At 38.0% G+C, this 17,632-nt stretch overlaps 1 protein-coding gene across 7 annotated transcripts in view; it reads right to left on the bottom strand.

The window, feature by feature from the left end:
• SULF2 (sulfatase 2) overlaps window positions 1-17,182 on the bottom strand; it is an 84,494-nt gene extending 67,312 nt beyond the window's left edge. The window contains exons 1-2 of one of the 7 annotated variants that reach the window (XM_071447056.1): window positions 3,765-3,783; window positions 2,547-2,657 (exon numbers count right to left, since the gene is read on the bottom strand). The gene's annotated coding sequence lies outside the window, so the exon portion shown is untranslated. Of the gene's footprint in view, window positions 1-2,546; window positions 10,206-16,786; window positions 17,021-17,052 lie in introns of those variants that run through there. The other 6 variants (XM_071447063.1, XM_071447057.1, XM_071447061.1 and 3 more) reach the window with 6 other exon arrangements.
• Between the last annotated feature and the right edge of the window lie 450 nt (window positions 17,183-17,632).

The raw sequence follows: 17,632 nt of genomic DNA, 5'->3' as shown, positions 1-17,632 counted from the left end.
AGACTTCACCAGTAAGGCTTTGACAATTAATTGTAGCTTCATAATGCTTTATGAAGGTACTCAGATGCCTTGAAAGGGAAAAATCCACCTATAATTAGCAAATATAGAGGTTACACACTTCTTCAATGAGGCCTATACCTTTACATAGATAGTCTCAGAAATACATGAACGCCACCTCTGAGGTAGTATTAGAAGGCAGCATAAACACTCAGGCTTAAAGCCTGAGACAGTGTATAAGACCAACTTCGGCTTTTTATTAAAACATGCTAGCAAACTCATGGGCACAAAATAAAGCAAAAAGAAGAACTGTTTATCACTAATTTATTCAGCTCTACAGATAGCCCAAAATGAAGGGTATAACCATGAACTGTGTCCCATATTAGATTATTATTCAGTTCATCCCCTTGCCAGTATTAGGGATGCTTCACAAATCATATTCCAGTGTTTTGCTTAGTACAGCTTACATTGATCCATAGCCCTGTGAAGTTCAGTCCCTCTGTTTTTACTGTTATCTCCTGATACTTTCAATCCACTTCATCAAAACCATCAAGCTCCTTGTGCCGTGGTTTCCATTTCCCTTTCAAAGCCAAGCATCTTCCTGGCCTAAAGCATCACAGCCTAGTCTCATGAATTATTTTTCTGAAGCACATTGGCCCCATTCATCTCTGTCCAATGGACATAAAAACATTTCCCCTTTCATGGAGGATGAAAGGTCAGATGAATGGTTCAGCTTCAACAAGGTCAGAAATCCATGAAAAAAGGTGTGAGTGGCTAACTTGCTTGCTACCTCAGTAGACAAATATGTACACTGGATTTAACTTACTCCTACCTGGAGTTCACCGGAACACTACTGCAGATTACTTTAAGACTGTACATCTGTATATGGTAAAGACTACTTTAACACTGGGTTCAGTGTTGTACTGAATGAGACTAAAGATCCTGGACATAATTCGCTATTTCTGCTATTGATATAAGTATTATATTTCATTCAAATGACGGCCCTCAAGCACAGTAATAACTGTAATTCTTGCATAACAAATGTGCACCTGGTTAAGCAATCAAATCAATTCACCTCTACAAGTGTCACAGACGGTGCAATTTGCCCCAGTCATCTTTAACTGATCCTTTCTCTTTAGACACAGTGCTGTTTTTAACAGATGAGACGACTAAATGAAAGATAAACTGAAAAGCAAAACTTGCTGTGTCTAGCAATGCATATATCACCATTCAATTTCCAAGCACCCACTGAAGAATTTCTGAAACAGTACACATTTTAAATTAGTCTATAGTGAACTCTACTGTTGCATGTTATCCTCGGAACTCATCTCCATAAAATACTCCATAAATTTAAGGCACAAGTCAACAGAAAAAGGTGAAATCCGTTATCACTCTGGTAATACGTGTTAAACCAAAGCATGCCAACTTACACAGGTGACATCCATCATTCTTCTTCATTTTTAGAAATTATCAATTTACACCTGCAGATGAAGTTTGCATCTAATGACTTCAGCATTACTGTCAAATTCATTTTGAATTTTTTTTTGTGCTATACATCTGACAAACTTCCTACTGTTGTGAACTGTCATAGCAGATGAGTCACTTTAAGAGGTATATACCTTACACTCATATCTTATTTAGCACTGCAGTATTTCTTTTTAATGTCATGTATTGTATCTTATTCTCAAGCTGGGGAAAAGCTCAGCTTCATATTCATATCTGCTCATAGTTCTGATGACTCCTTCTAGTTTTCCCTCTAAGGCATAAAATGTGCAGAGATGTACCTTCTCTCATGTCTTTCAGAAGAAATATCCTATCTCTGCTACCTTCTTTTAACTCCACACACTCACCTCCCTCTCCACTTTTCCATCTCTAATAACAAATGCACGGCCAATTGCCACTTTTCTTTCAGACCTGTATCTGAGGATAGCCAACATGTCAGACCTACAAAATGAACAAATGCCTTTTTCTTTCCACATAAAAAACTCCCCTTCCCCCAAGCTGACAAACTGGGATCTCTTCTTCACACAGTCTCTGCAAACTGCTAACGGAAACAAGACATCTTCAAAGAGAAATAGTCAAAAGAGGCAAGAGTAAATGCCTTTTCCTACTGAATTATCCCAGTGCAACTGTACTGAAGTCACTTGACTCCAAATTAATGCCATATTCTATTCTTGTCCCACCATAAGTAGATTCAATTTGGTATTAAATTCATGGGTTTAACAGCTACCTCTCTTCTTATCTTCCAAATCAAGACTATTTTTCCACATAGAAAACTTTCCAACTGCAGAGTTTTATTTGGCCAGTTGGGTGTTATAGAAGAGTGACATTTGCAGGCATCAAGACAGCTGGATGGTGAAAAAAAATCTAAATTATTCTACATATATTCAAGGCCTGAGACAACAAAAACTAATTCAATAAAATTCAAGACAGCCATGCTTTGTTCTTTCTATAAACATTCTCAAAAAGACATTAGCATTGCATTTGGTTTAGGAAAACACTGTGGTATAAGGGAAGTTTCTTTTTTCAGTCTTAAGCATCTGCAGTACCTGAGGAGATCACAATGTCTTGTTAAAGTCTTCCTGGAAGAAAAGTGGATTGACACAAGTCACTTGAATTCTGCACTCTGAAAACTACTTGGCAGATGAATTGTTGTCCATCTCACAACAATTAGGGAGCACAAGGAGGAGAAAAGAGAAAAAGAGGCAGATAATTAAAAGCTTGGTACTTTGTTTCAGAGTTTTTAGGTATATTGTTTAAAAAGAAAACCATAACAGGATGGATTTGAATACATTAAATATGTACTCAAATCGTGGGTATAGTAATGGAATCAGTACCCATAACCAGCCAGCACTAACTTCCTGTAGTCCTTACCCCTAAAGCTGTATGGCAATTTACATTTCAACTTTTGAGAGGAAGGTTTTTGAAATTATATCCATTAGGCTAAACAACTAATTCATGAATGTCATTAACAGACAACTTACAGTCAAGTTTAAAAAATCAAAACTCAACTTTTTTTTTTACATATTTGCCTTTTAAATACAAATCTAGTCTCAAAATAACACCATTTTTTCCATTAATGTTTACACTTCAAACAGAACTACTTTCAAGCACAAATAGAGGAGATGAGCTTCTTCATACCATTGCTATATTATAGAATATTTATGCCAAGTGTTTTCAGTCCTTTGAGACAAACAGTGGCAGTATCTAAAGTGCCCTCAAGTGCCCACAATGCAGGCAGGGCAATTGACCTTCCCGCAAGTGTCAAAGTGCACTGAAGAATGAAATCAAACCAGAGCGGAGGCTCGGACAAGTTCAGTTAAGTAATTGAAATTAGGACCATTACAGAGGTAATTTCTTTTCTATAAACAGATAGAGATATTACTTATTATGATATTCATCAAGTAGTATATGAAATCTTTGATGATAATTCAAAACATTTTAATTTTTTCCCCTTTTTGCAAATGCACATGCAATGAGAGTCATATTCAGTGAAGAGAATTTCTGAAGTTTCTTTCTGAAATACTATTTCAGAAATGTTCTAACATTTTCCTTTTTCTGTCATTCTCATGCTTCCCTACTTCCACCTTAAAAAGTCAATCACAGTTCATTGCATTGTGAGGTACTCAGAAATTACTTGTGATAAATGAATGCACGACATCAGACTGCCCCATCAACAAGAGGGCAAAATTACTTTTACTCACAGAACTTAACCTGAACACATACCACATGAGGACATTAACCAGAACACAGTATATTTTTCTTACCTGGTCTTGAAGGAATTAAGGTTCAGCCTTCGATCTGAAAAAGTTGTTCTTGGCTTAATAGCAGCAACTGCACATTTGTACAAATTAATAGAAACATCAGATATATCTATACAGGAATAACTTCTCTCATTGATTTCTTTTTAATCACAAGGGATATCACTGAGCTTAGGATTTGAAATATATGAAAAGCATACTCTCAAGCTCTTTTAAAAGTTTGCAATCTGGTTTTTTTCAACCACTAACCAAGAGAAGCAATTCCCTTATAAATTTATGAATAAGGGAATTACACTGTGTGTAATTCCAATCTTCTCAGTCACAGTTGGTTTTTTCTTCTAGCAGTAGGAATACTCAGAGTTGAAATAGGGAAAGGACCCATGGAGACCACCACCAAATCTGAAATCCTGTTAAACAGCTAACAATACCAAAACTAACAGACCCTGACAGAATAAGCTCATAAAAAGAAAGACCAGGGACTAAGCTGTGGAGCACCTTAACTGCCTTTATACATAGAACTCCCTGCACTCTCAGATGGCTGACAGAAAAAGTTCTCATTTTCAAGATGCTCCAGCTAGTAAAGAGAGAGGGATTTAATATCTCACAACTTAAAATTCCTTTTGTTTCAACTTAATTTTCAAGAAAACCAAAACAAGACAGAGGCTGATATTCTACATCTTCTGCTGCCATAAGAAAAAAAAAACAAAAACAAAACAAATATCCCAAGAAAATACAGGACACATTTTCATCATTTAAGTTTAGGCACAAAGCCACATTGTAACAACATAACAAACCACAACCTAGTATTATTTCTACAGATTCACTCTTTTTTTCACCTTTATGAAAAGAAGGGCTGCAGTGCCCAGTAGGATTCAATGTGGTGGATCTTTTACATATATGCCCTTAAAATAGAGGAAAAAAAATCAGTTTAACCACCTGGTAGGATATGTGCTAAGTCCCATCTAGACGGCAGTGGTTTCACAGCAAGCGACACCACTTGTACAGTCCTGCCTCAGGAACGTTTTTATTATGTTCAGTGTGTTTTACAGTTAACAAGGAAATGAGGACAGATAAAAGGGTATGCCAGTTCTTCCCAGTTGGTGCAGGTGGATAGATGATCTCGAGCAAAATTGCAGAACGTACCCATGGCATACCCCGAGCAAAGACACTGCTTATTTGGTGTGGTGCTCGAAGCCACCTGACTGAACAGAGAAAGCTCCCAAGAACCTGGTAATGACAATTTCTCCTGTCCCTCTAGATATTGCATGTCTGTAACATATGATCATCAAGAAGTGATTCTTATTTCATAAAAAGTCCCAAAACAAAAGAAGTGTCTGAACAAATGTCCTGTAACAACCCAAAATTCCACGTTCCCCTGCCAAACAGATCTCTCTACACGGACAACAAAGGACTCAGGATTGCTGTAGAAGTGTTTGTCTGTTTTTTGCAGAGCATTCAAGAAGTTGGTTCTAGCTGTTCTTGTTGCTGCCACAGGCAAAACAAAAAATAAGTAAGGATTTTATCTCCAAAAGAAATTTCTGCTAAAAACTTCAAGGAACAGACAGCACAGAAAGGATTGGCTCTAGAACAGCTGTTTCTCAAGGCTTCACCCTGGAAGCACTCGATGTTCTAATTGTCAGAAAATGCTCAGGTTGTTTTGGATTATGCATTACTTAACATATCTGTGCCACAGACAGTATGAACCGCTACTATGAATGGGTGTGAATAACAATTCCACGGTTTTTAGCTGATTATTGTATAACTTCACTTCCTTAAAAAGAACATATACTTCATGGATGAGCCCACCCAGGTGCCAGAGAATCTCATTTACATCAGAAAAGTGGCATTCAGATCTACCCTTAGACAAGATCTTCACTATTATTTTATGGTTATATTCAGATTTATTTGCATAACACATCCATTCAATAATAGAATTGCATCAGTTGCAAACTTCCCTAACAACATCTGTACTGGTTCTAGCTTAATTTAAAGCATGAAAAAGAGGGGAGTTCCTGGGAAGCTGCCAGCAGTAATGTCCTCCTGCACTTTAAGCAAATAGTTTGTTTCCTCCACAGGAGACAGATCAATACTCAAGAAACAAAAACAAAATCAAGAAAAGCTAAAAGCTTAGTCATGTAAATCAGGGGGAAGAAAAGTGAAAGAAAGCTCCTCATTGGCATTCTACAACTTCTGCAGACCTCCATGGCCCATTAGCTAATTTCTGTTAAAACACAGAGCTCTGGAATGATAAATGCCAGTGGCACATTTCTAAAGGTTTGTGGTTACTGAAATAAACATGTCCCTGTTCCCAGGACACCAAGAGACAGAAAATTAACCAGAGGTTAACTGGGTCATTAGCTATAGCACAATATAGGTCACTGCAGATTTAATTTAGTTTGTATTCAGCTAAAGAATCAAATACAGCAACCAGTTCTCACAGCAGGAAAGCACGTAACTTATCAGCATGCTGACGTATCTTAGATACCAGGGCACCATGTCTGTCATGATTCATATCACTTTTAGCTGATGTCACATCATTTTGATGAATTGAAATACGGCATCTACACACACATGCATACAACTTAAATGGTTCTGAATCTAAGTATTCAAATACATGCACAAATACCGAATATTAAACATCTAAGGTTTTCCTCCAAAACAAGGTTGGCAAGAAAGTAGTCAAGACACAAACCTAAAAAAAAGTCATGTGGGTTAAGAAAAAACCCAAAACATTAGGCTTTAATGAGTTTGATCAGCACCCAAATAACATTATATAAGTATTTTGTCTCAATACAGTCTCTTATAAACAGCATACCTCAGTAGCTCTAACATGAGAAGCCAAATAGCTCAAATGCTGCAAGAATTGGTAATACTGAATAAACATTTAGAACCTGTTTGTACTCTACAGATATGCATCAGTCTGCCCTAAAGAAGAGGATTTTGAAAGACTGCATAAATTATCAAGAATCCTATAGAATGCATTTCAAACCAAAGGGGTCGATTTACTTTTTTAAAGTAGATTGATCTTAAGGCCTTGAAACAAGATTAGGCAGAATAAAACAATAAATAGATTTAAGCAAGCAGTTCGAGATCTTTAATTCTCTGTAGTAAAATTTTTATTACAAGTGTGTAGCTCCCCTAGAATTCAGAGACATCTAACACCTGCATTAGTAACTTATAAACCTAAAGCTTTTCTTCACTTCATGCAGAGCTACAGAAATATGGCTCATGAGTTCTCTTGCCAAAACTTGCATCAAGATCAGAATTGAATTTAAAATAAAAAAAAAAATCAGCGTTTAACAAAACTCCATTCTGTAGTACTACTCAGTCTAGCTTCATAATCACATGAACATACAATTTCTGCAGCACAGGGTTTCTAGAGCAGATGATGTAAAACGTAAAACCATTTAGACATCAGAAGAAGCACCAAGCAAATCATCCCCTGTGGAATCCTTTGAACCCTTAGGGAAATCCCCAGGGCCTTGCCCTGGAAGAATATACCATAGAGTCACCACCTAGGCTGAAAGAAAAAATTTCCCCACGGAACCTTGCAGCACTGCGATCCACCCCAGTTTACGTTCCCTGTATGTTCCTAAGTCTCGTGGTTTCTCTTTCCCTTTTCCTCATTGGTTGTGATATCCCTGGTGGCTGGGCCTGTCTTCCCTGTAGGCCAATGCCCTTTGCCCTGCCCTTCGTGCTGCCCCCACGCCCTCAGACACTGGCCCCCGACCCGTACTGAACCCTGTGCACAACACACAGCCAGGTCTTTTGTTCCCGATTCCCTTTCGGCATGCTGGAATAAACCTTTGCTGGAACTTGCCGTACAAAAGGCCCTTCTGCCTCTCTTTGCTGAGCTAGCTGTGGTGAGTGTGGTGTGTGGACTAGACTGCTTTGCCTGAATGCCTACCTAGGCAGCTTTTCCACAGGAGATGCTTATTGGGAAATAGGTAGCAGCTTCCACTGTCTAAACCCCCTTGCTGCTACAATCCCCCAATACAGTATGGTTTCCACACCATATGCTTTACTGTTATTGTTTGGAATTTGTTCTCCCCCCATCCTCCAACAGATGATGTGGAATGTTCAGTAACATCTAAAATTTATAGTCAGCTAAATGTTATTACACTCCTGAGACATCTTTTTACAATACAGTAGTAAATCAACCCATAAAAGGCTTCCTGGGAAATTAGTTTATTAAGTGCCTCAGCTCTATGCCTACTAAGAGTCAAAGAAATCCTCATCATATTCCAACTTAACACAATAACCTTCAAAATATGCCAAACACATTCAGAGGTCATCAGATAAGCAATTCTAAATGCTGCTGCTTCTGAATACAAAGGTTACATGGGACTTAGAATATAGTTTTAAATTAAGGAGTCTTACTGGTTTTATAAAACTAAGTCACAGAGAATCATTGTTTTCTTTCATTGGAAATGTTATCTTTCAACCTGCCATTTTTCTAAGAATTTCCTCTCTTTTTCAGCTTTTTTTCCCCAAACAATCTTATTCTAATCATAGTTACACACACTCTTCAAGTTAGTTCCCTTCTCTTCATATCACCTTACTGATCCATACTCAACAAAGAGCTCAAAAATGCAAACTACCACCCAAAAGAAAGCTTCAAGAATCTTTGTGAAAAGTGCAACCCAAACGTAAGTTGTCGAAACAGTAATACAGGTTCAATTTAGTGAAAACATACACTTATAGGCAAAGAAATTCCATCAAGGGTTACTAATTGTGACATGTAAACCCAGTACAACTTGCAGAACTTGCTCAGCCATGGGGACTTCTCAGTATCACACCTCTTTACATCTGTATTTTTCTTACATGCTAAAGTGCCTATTATCAGCTGCAACAAGAGATAAAACAATGAGCTTGATAGGTCTCTGTAACTGCCTTGGTGTGAGAATAAGAATATTGGATTAGGCCAGGGCATTACTTATCTGCAGTGGCCCAGAACTACCTTTACTTCTGAGATTCTTAAACAGGTGTTTTTTTAAGTAGACCAATAAAATACACGCCAAGTTATTTTCCAATTTCTGCTGATACAAACTGAGGTACTCCATTGCTCAAAATATGTTTTCACCACCTTCAGTACATGCATGATAATACTGTTTACAAACCCACCCCAAAATAAGGTCTTGAAACCTTATTTTGCAACATCCTTGGCCTATTTAGTAAGGTAGAAATGGATAATAATGTGCCCCTCAACTATGTAAACATGAACACAGCTAGGAAAGTGGCTATTGTGGCATGCTCTCTCTCACCTTTTCTGTAATTTAAAGAGACTAACTACTTTGAAATTGTCACACAAGGTTTTCTAAAGAAGGAAAGAAAAGTCAAGGTACTCAAGTAGAAGTCTGACAGATCAGAAGAATTTGCAGTGAACTGCATTGTACTTGAAGTGATTTCCAGCTCAGCCTTGCATTTTCTGCAACTTACACGCCATGAATAGGATTACTGTAATATCATGATTAAATCCTACCTTAGAAATAAAACAAGTTCCCATCTGCAGTAAATAATTTCACCTTGGAACTCCATTTAAGGCTCCTACCACAAAGAATAGTTGACATTTTCTGCAGAGATTTCCACTTGAAGTACAATAACTTCTCTATTACTGGTTTCTACAGAATACATGCTAACAAAGGAAAGAAGATAACACAGAACAAGTATAACAGTTCTTTCTTTAGTGACAATATAATAAAAAAAGTCAACTTGGACTATTTCCTTCAGAACACAGTACAACACTCGAAATACATTTAACCAAGAGGAATCAGACACTCTTCCTAAGGCTGCTGTAAAACAGGAACAGAATCTGGGATCAAAGGTTCAAAGGAAGCTACTTCTGCAGCTGATGATCTTCCCTTCTGTGTCAGCAAAGTACAGAAGGTGAATACAACAAACAATTTGAATACTGTTTTGCAGTATCAGGGTCTATTCTAGGTTATAACCTTTCTAGAGGTCGCAGGAGTTCACTCAAAGGTAAATTAATTTATAGATGACATTATTTTTCCTTTTTATTCCCCCCTCATCTCCCCACAGATGATGATTCATTTCTTCTGATTGATTCCTCTACTGGAAACATTTCTTCAAAATAGTGAAGCGCAGGATTCTTGTCAGAATAGTGAAGTGCAGGATTACAAAATACAATTTTCTGGGAAGCTGACATACACTCAAACATTTCATTTTAATTGACTTGAACTTAATAAGCTTAGTTTGTGTTGTGCAAAATAAATCAAAACTAGACAGTTCATTTTCTCACAGCGTATAGGAAAGGGACAGGAAATAGCAGAAATCAAGAGTATAAAAACTGGCATGTTGTAGTTCAGTGTTTTAAAATCCTGATCTGCTAATTGTGAGACTTTTCTCACCAGAAAATAAAAATCAAGACTGCAATCAAGAGTCAGATTAACTGAGTCACTGAGATAAATCCAGAGCAGGTTTCTTAAAAACAGAGACCAAAAGTTTGAAAGATATTTAATTGTCCTTATTCTATGATGCTTTCAAATTTCATTTCAGGTTTGATTTGGGGATTTTTTTAAATTCAAAAGCACAACTGAAAAATCTGTTTAATACTACACCACATAACTACACTGCATTCATTAGTATTAGTAACATATGTGCTACACACCAGTGCCAACAAGACATTTGAATTTTTGTTGCTATGCACACAGGCCTACAAGGATAATCAGCATACTGGAAAATTCTGACCTTGGTTTAGGTTTGTTTTCAATTAAAACCACTTTGCAACAGTGGTTTCCCATGGATGTTAGGTGCTCAGTGCCAACCATCTTGCTCTCAGAGGCTGCCTTAAGTGTAATGCAGAATAGCATCTACCTACACACCAGGCGATGAGGATGAAGCTGCTTAGCATGCACTAACATGTAACTCAGGAGCTCAAATTTAGTGCTAATAGCTTCTCTGCTTCTGCTATAAAACTTCCTTACTACATAGTCACCATTACATTTTTTCACATGTAATTAAAACAAGGGACTAACTTAGCTTTATCCACCACAGTAGTCACTGTGAATATTTTTGATAGTTAATATCAGTTAATAATACTGAATATTTTTGATAGTTAAAAGTTAAAGCTTCCAGTAATTCTTAATATTTTTAAAATTTATTATAACTGTTCTTTTAATTAATTTAATTGTAACATCTTCATTCTTACAAAAACTGGCAAAAAATTTTGAGGTATCTGAAAATTATTTTTGTAATTTTGAAAATTACTTACTATCAAGGCTGTCTGGTTCTTTGCAAACTACAGTCATATTACAAGATAAAAGCAGGATGAACTCACAGTTTAATTGTATTGTTTGATAGCATAGTAACTTCAGCTGTACCTTCAATGAGATAAATGGCACTGACTGAAATACAGTACTCATTCACACTTTAGAACATTGGTACAGAAGCTATAAAATATACTTATAAATTGTTTTAGATAATAAGCTACTCTAAATGCATCACATTGTTGAAGTTTTTATGACCTGTAGCTAGCAACGTTAGTACTCCAACATGAAACCACAAATCCTTACTCTACTAGTGACAGGAAGAGTAAAAAGCACAAAGATTATATGAAACTAGATTAAGCCTTTCCCTAAAGGCCTTCCCTAAAGCCATAGTTAATGCATTCACCAATTAAACATCTAAGTTACTATTACAGTTAGCCATCTGATGGAAAACGATTTAACAAGTGAACTAAAATTGTTAAAAACTAAAAGACAGTCTCAAAATTTTCCAGAATATTACAAGAGGTGCAAATTGAAACTACAACATTTTTCTAGAGTGAAGTGGACTGGACTACTTGCCTAATAAAAGCAGGACAAATTCCAATTCAACAGCAGTGCCTGAAAGAAAGGAAGACACCAACACATATATTAAGTATGCAAATCAGTCTCCAGCTTTTTTTATAGAGGTGAAAATGAATCCTCTTCTGCTTAGAGGGGAATATTTTTGTCTTGACATAGAACAACTTCCAAAAGAATATTTACATTTTCAACAGTCTGCAATCTTCTCATTTACCATTTGTCAGGGCCTGAAGATCTTTTACTGTACATAGGATGTTTGCATGTTTAATGATCATTTTAACAAATGTCACAGTCCGAATTTGAAAATCAATTAATACTGCTGATGTTGCTAATTTAACACTATTAATATCATAGTGTAAACAGCTACAGAACCTACAGGATCTTGTACTGTATCTAAGTCTGCTGGTTGCAAGTCTGCTCTCCAGCAGACAGTACCAAGAAAAGAGCCCACGCAAATATCACAGGCAAGGTAATTTAATAGAATTTCTAGTGATTGCTTTAATCTTACAGTTAGACTATCAAACGAGTATGACTAAAGACAGATCATTAGATAGAGATTTAGATGTACTACTTAGAACTCATTTATCCACTCTTACAGATGCCTCCACTTTCATCGGTGTGCTAGGCTCAGAAACAGTGGGAAGACCCCGACTGGATCACAGACACCATTGCATCGTGATACTGCTAGATATCCAACAAGAGATGAAGACTGACCCAGTGAATTAGAAGGTAGAAGACACTTTGCAGTGGTGTCTTTGATGGCAACCATACTGTCTCACACTTCTGTATGTGCAACTAAGTTACATTTTTAAAGTAATTTGTCTCTGCACATATTATCTATGAAAAAAAGCTTTCCAAGAGCAAAAACGTATCATTTTTCTCTAAACCACTCAAGTCTTCCACATTGACTAGTTCTCCCTCAAATAAAGAATGGATGACAAAGGAGTCCAGTTATTGAAGAAGTCCTTCAATGGTGCTGTACTCTAATACATGGGAAAATAAAAAATTAGGTACTAGTCTTCTTATCATGTGTCTACCAAGTATTTGTTGTTGGAGAACTATTGAAACTTTAGTTCTTAGTATTTTGGCACCTTAACTTTCCTTAGAAGCAAGCTGCAATTTCCTAGACTGCATATTTCAGTCACAGTAGTAAAACATACAAGTTTAGGATCCTTACATTAAAATTATAAAAAGAGAGCAAAACCCACCCTTAAAACACACTCTTGTCCTTTTTGATTGTGTTCTTTCTGCCCACTGAAAGGCAGAAACTCTGGGGTAACATGCAGGTAATTGCAAATAAAGATGCATAAAGAACTTCACATTGTTAACACTTCAACCACAAAGACAGAATTCAGAAGAAAAATAATAAATCTATAAGCAGATCTAAGAAAATCTATATAACAGGTCAATTGATCAGGACTTTCAGATACCAAAAACCCATAAGGTATTTTCCTTATTCAGTTTCCACACTGAAAACAATGTCAGCTTCTGACACAACTCATCATCTTTTAGATGCACAATCTTCCTTTCCCAAACACTACTCAAAATCACAAGTTCTTATATCCAGCAATTTAATCTATTAAGTTGGAGAGTCATAGTCAATGACTCAATTACAGAGATTATCAGAACTGTCAGATCACAGTAGAACTACACTCTTTACAGGGCTTCCTACCTCAGGGATCAGTAATTTCAGTGTTTCACAATGACTGCTGCCTAAAATCTTCAAATAAGACAGGCAGTTAAATTTTTTCCTTTCAGGAACTTGAAATAAGGTGCTGCCCATTTCTAAATGGAATAAGTCTTTCAGAAGCAATGAAATTGCATCTAATATGTACGTAATTTCTTGATACATTAGACCATTCGTGTCTTACATATTGATATTTACAGTTGCTTACCCATCACCAAAAAGTTGCACCCTTCATTTCAGAATACTATGTACAAGTTAGCAACAACTAATAGCCTGATAGATTATTTTGACACTCTCTCCCAACAATCCATTAAACATGGCTAATCAGTACTACTGATTACTCATCAGAACTTTTATTTCAGTTCCACAAACTGCTTAAACTCACTGAACTTAGAGCTGCTATTCTGATTTTACTGTGAAAGGTGAACTAATGCTAGAAAACACACAAAGAAATACAAAAGAACAAATAAAAACTAGAATAACATTTTTATAGAATTCAGAAATATTACACATCCTTTTTCTTCCTACAGAGGTGAGCCACTAATTAGCTGAAATCCTCCTTTATTGAACTTGTACTATCATTTCAGAATTTCTTCCCACACAACATTTAAGTGAAGGGTGAAAGGGTCATGGGGACAGGCAGTGGAGAAGCAGTTAACCAGCAACAAACTACATGGAGAAATTCAGACAATTTCCAAAAAAGTTAAACAAAAATCCAAGTGTATAAGAAATTCATATAAATGGGAAGTGGGGGCAACAGGAAAACAAACAAACAAACAAAAGAACAAACACCCCAAACAACACCAAAAAAAACAAACGCTAGAAAACCACACACACAAAATACCCAAACAAACAAAAAAAGACAAAGTAAATCTCACTCATTAAGCTTGTCAGGTTTCAAATTAAATCATGGTTTGTACTAGATTAAACCCAAGATATTCTCAAAAATGTAAGCCTATATGTCATTCTCTATTATGTCCACTCCAGCCTGAAAAACTGACCCAGCATACTGATAAAAAATGAGAACATATTCTGTCAAGAATACTGCAAGAGACAACTAAAAAGGCAGGTTTTATCGACTCTTGTTGAAAATTGGCAAAGGCATGGAGTACTCTACCCAGAAGTATGATCTCACTGAAAACTTTAACCAAGATTCTTTGATGCGTTTGTACAAGTTCTTTATCATACTTTCACTCAATTCTAAATTTCAAAGTAAGACAACATCTTCCCATGGTGGAAGAAAGTATGTTAAGAGTAAAAAAGTGAAAAAAATACTGTGCTTGGCTGAGGAGCTACAACTATTTAAAAAATATTTTAATAATTTTATAGCACTTTATGCTCTCTACAAGTCAGTAGAGAAGATGTAGCAAGTATCTACAAGTAAGTTAGAGATATCTGGCTTTCAAATTAATTACTTCTAAAAACAATTTTGAAGGGAAGGTAAAATATAAATTTGCACCAAGTTGTAGAGTTTTTTTGACATTAGATATTAAAGCTAGCATCGCAAAAATATATATTTCTATTACACAGCAAAAGTGTTTGCTTTATTCTATCACCTTCTCTCTCACAACACAGAAGGCTCTTACTCATTTATAAATCAGTTATATTTGCAAATGTGATATCACCAAGTCTGTTTGAATTACCGTTTGTAGATAAGCAACCATAACTCTTCCAACCTGAGATCCTTATAACAGAAATGCTCAAGAGGAAGTCACAATAGTGAAATACATAGATTTAAAAACAAAACATAGCCAGAGCAAAACATCATCTGTTACAACTTAACATTTTGCTTAATGAAATAATATCAGCTACTTAGGTAAAAAAAAACTACAGACATTTTCCTATCCATTTAGAAGAAATTATGGAGAAGCTGGCAGTGAAAGAGGAAACTAATCAAATGAGTTTATGCAGTATAGACAAACACTTTCAGCTAGAAATTACCCAAAACAAGACTTCTTGCAAGGAATCTATTGAAGAAAAAAAAAAAAAAGAGAAAACAAAAAAGCCCATCAAATAATATATAGCCAAAACAAAACACAAGTACAATTAAAATGTCTTTTTTTTTCAAATATCCAAGTGCAGGGGAAAAAAAAAAATCCAATAAAGGATTTGAGACCAACACTCTATTTTCTGAATGAGACTAAAACAAACCCCTCCAAATTCCAATGACAAAATATCCACACTAGGGGAACCCTGTGATACCAGAAACCTGGCCTTCAGTTCCATGATTTGTGTTGAAGAGTGTACAGAGTTCACCTAACTCCTTAACAGAGATTAAAAATAAAGCTGTCCTACTTACACTAACATTTTGCACATTTAACTTCTCTCATGTTCCATTTCCCTACCCTCCCACACCACCTCCAAATAAAAACAAGAGGAGCAGCTAAGGTAAACTGAGATGGTAGCAAGGACAGTTTAGCTTTTGAACAGCACATTTAAACTTTTCAGTTTCACTGCTGTAGAAAATTTTATGAAATGCAAGGATTAGTTAAAGTCTATAAAAAGGATTGATTCTGACTACTCTAATAATACTTTAAATCTAAAATATATGCTCATAGGTGTCAGTTTTACTTTCAGATAATGGGAAATTCAAAAGAAACACTAAACATTAGTAGGGATAAGCTACAGAATATCTTCGTGCAAACTCATTGAAATTATTCTTGGAGAGGAGAGAGAGAAGGAAAGAGAATTGCTATGTACACAGCTAGCGCAAAAACAAACTCTCCAGTTGCATCCTTCAGAGAACTCAACCACATTATACTCTAGTGCATAAGTTCTAAAAGCACGGCCTGCCATGCCTTATATCTTACATGCACTGAGAATAAACGCTATTGCACTGCAGAATAATTTTGGAATGCAGCTGCCACTTAACCAATTTAAAGGCTTTTCACAACTCTCTGATGGTACAAGAAGATATTCACTATTAATAGGGAAAAAAAAAACAAAACAAAAAATCTATTTATTGTCATGGTAAATGTTTTGGAAAAAAACATGGTATTTTTACCAATAATTTCCTACTAAATTTAACATTAGTCACAGAAAAGCATAATCACTTATGCATCCATTCGCACGTCTGAAGGTTGGAGAAAACAAAGGAGATTACACAGATGCTGCACCTCTGCATGCTTTAACAGCCATATATGATTTTAAAACAAACCAACAACAACCACCAAAAAGAAACCAAACCAAAACAAAAAAACCCCAAACACGAACAAACAAAAAAACTCTGAGAAAAAAAAAAAAAGTCCTACAACCAGATTTATGCCTGATGCCTTGCAGGGCTGTTAAAGAGCCCAGCACAAGGCTAGAAATCCGAAGTTTTTAGTACAGGACGTTATTTGCCACTGACTCACAGACTGACCTTAGGCAAGTCACTTCCCCTGCATCTCGGCTCCCCACCTGACAGTCAGTCCCCCACTCTCCACTGAGCGCCGAGGACCGAAACCCGGTAATTATCACTACAAGCGGCTCTGCATGGGTGAAGCTGGAATACAGGGAAAGGGGGAGCGGGAAGAGGGAGCAGCGGTTCCCCTCACCTATCGGTGATAAAAATTCCCCCGGCATGGATTCCGTCTCCCACCCGGGGGAGAATCCTCCCAGCCTTTTCCCGTTTCCCCAGCGCACCGGTTAGACTGCAGGAGGCGGCAGCTCCGGCTCCCGGCCCCAAGCGCGGGCGGCAGCCGCGCCCTCCGGGCCTCGCGCCCTCCGGGCCTCCCGCCCCGCCGCAGGAGCGGCCCCGGGGGCCCTGGCCGGCTGCGCCTGGATGCGGCACCACTCGCAGCCTCGCCGGGCGGACACTCACAGGTGCTGGAGCCGTAAGAGGCGACCAACGCTCCGCAGCGGAGGTGGGCTCGGCAGCCCGGCGGGAGGCGAGCGATCTGGGCTGTGGGCGCTGCGCCCCCGCCGCGGAGCCGCCACTGCGGCGCACCCGCCCGCCCTCTCCCGCGTCGCTGGCCAATGCGGACCGCGCCAGGAGCCGGCTTGAACCATCTGTTGCGAGGCGCCTCCCCCAGCCCCTTGCCGGGGGCTCCCGCCCAAGCGCAGCCAAGGACGGGGAAGCCTGCAGGGAGCCCGCGGCCCCTGCAAGGAGCTCTTCGCCCTGTGCATCTCGGGGCTGGGGCCGAGCTCCGCCTCCTTGTCGTCCCCCAGTAATCGCCCCGTCCCACGGCCGCCGCTTCTCCCTCAGCGTTTGGGTCCCCTCAGAGCGCTCGGCGCCCGCCCGGACAGCCGCCTTAGGAGCGCCAGGTGGGGCAGCGAGCGGATCGGGGATGCCAGGGAGCAAGAGCTTCATGTGGGACTGATCCTCCTCAGGTGCGTACGCGATAAAATCCCGACTTGATAAAATTTTTGCACTTCCCACCTAATAACAGGAATTCTCCACA

Source organism: Agelaius tricolor, unplaced genomic scaffold (assembly GCF_023055355.1).
Source record: "Agelaius tricolor isolate 1412-34295 unplaced genomic scaffold, bAgeTri1.0.p SCAF_23, whole genome shotgun sequence".
Lineage (NCBI taxonomy): Eukaryota > Metazoa > Chordata > Aves > Passeriformes > Icteridae > Agelaius > Agelaius tricolor.
The sequence above is the reverse complement of the archived record's forward strand: the minus strand, read 5'-3'. Positions and strand labels throughout refer to the sequence as shown.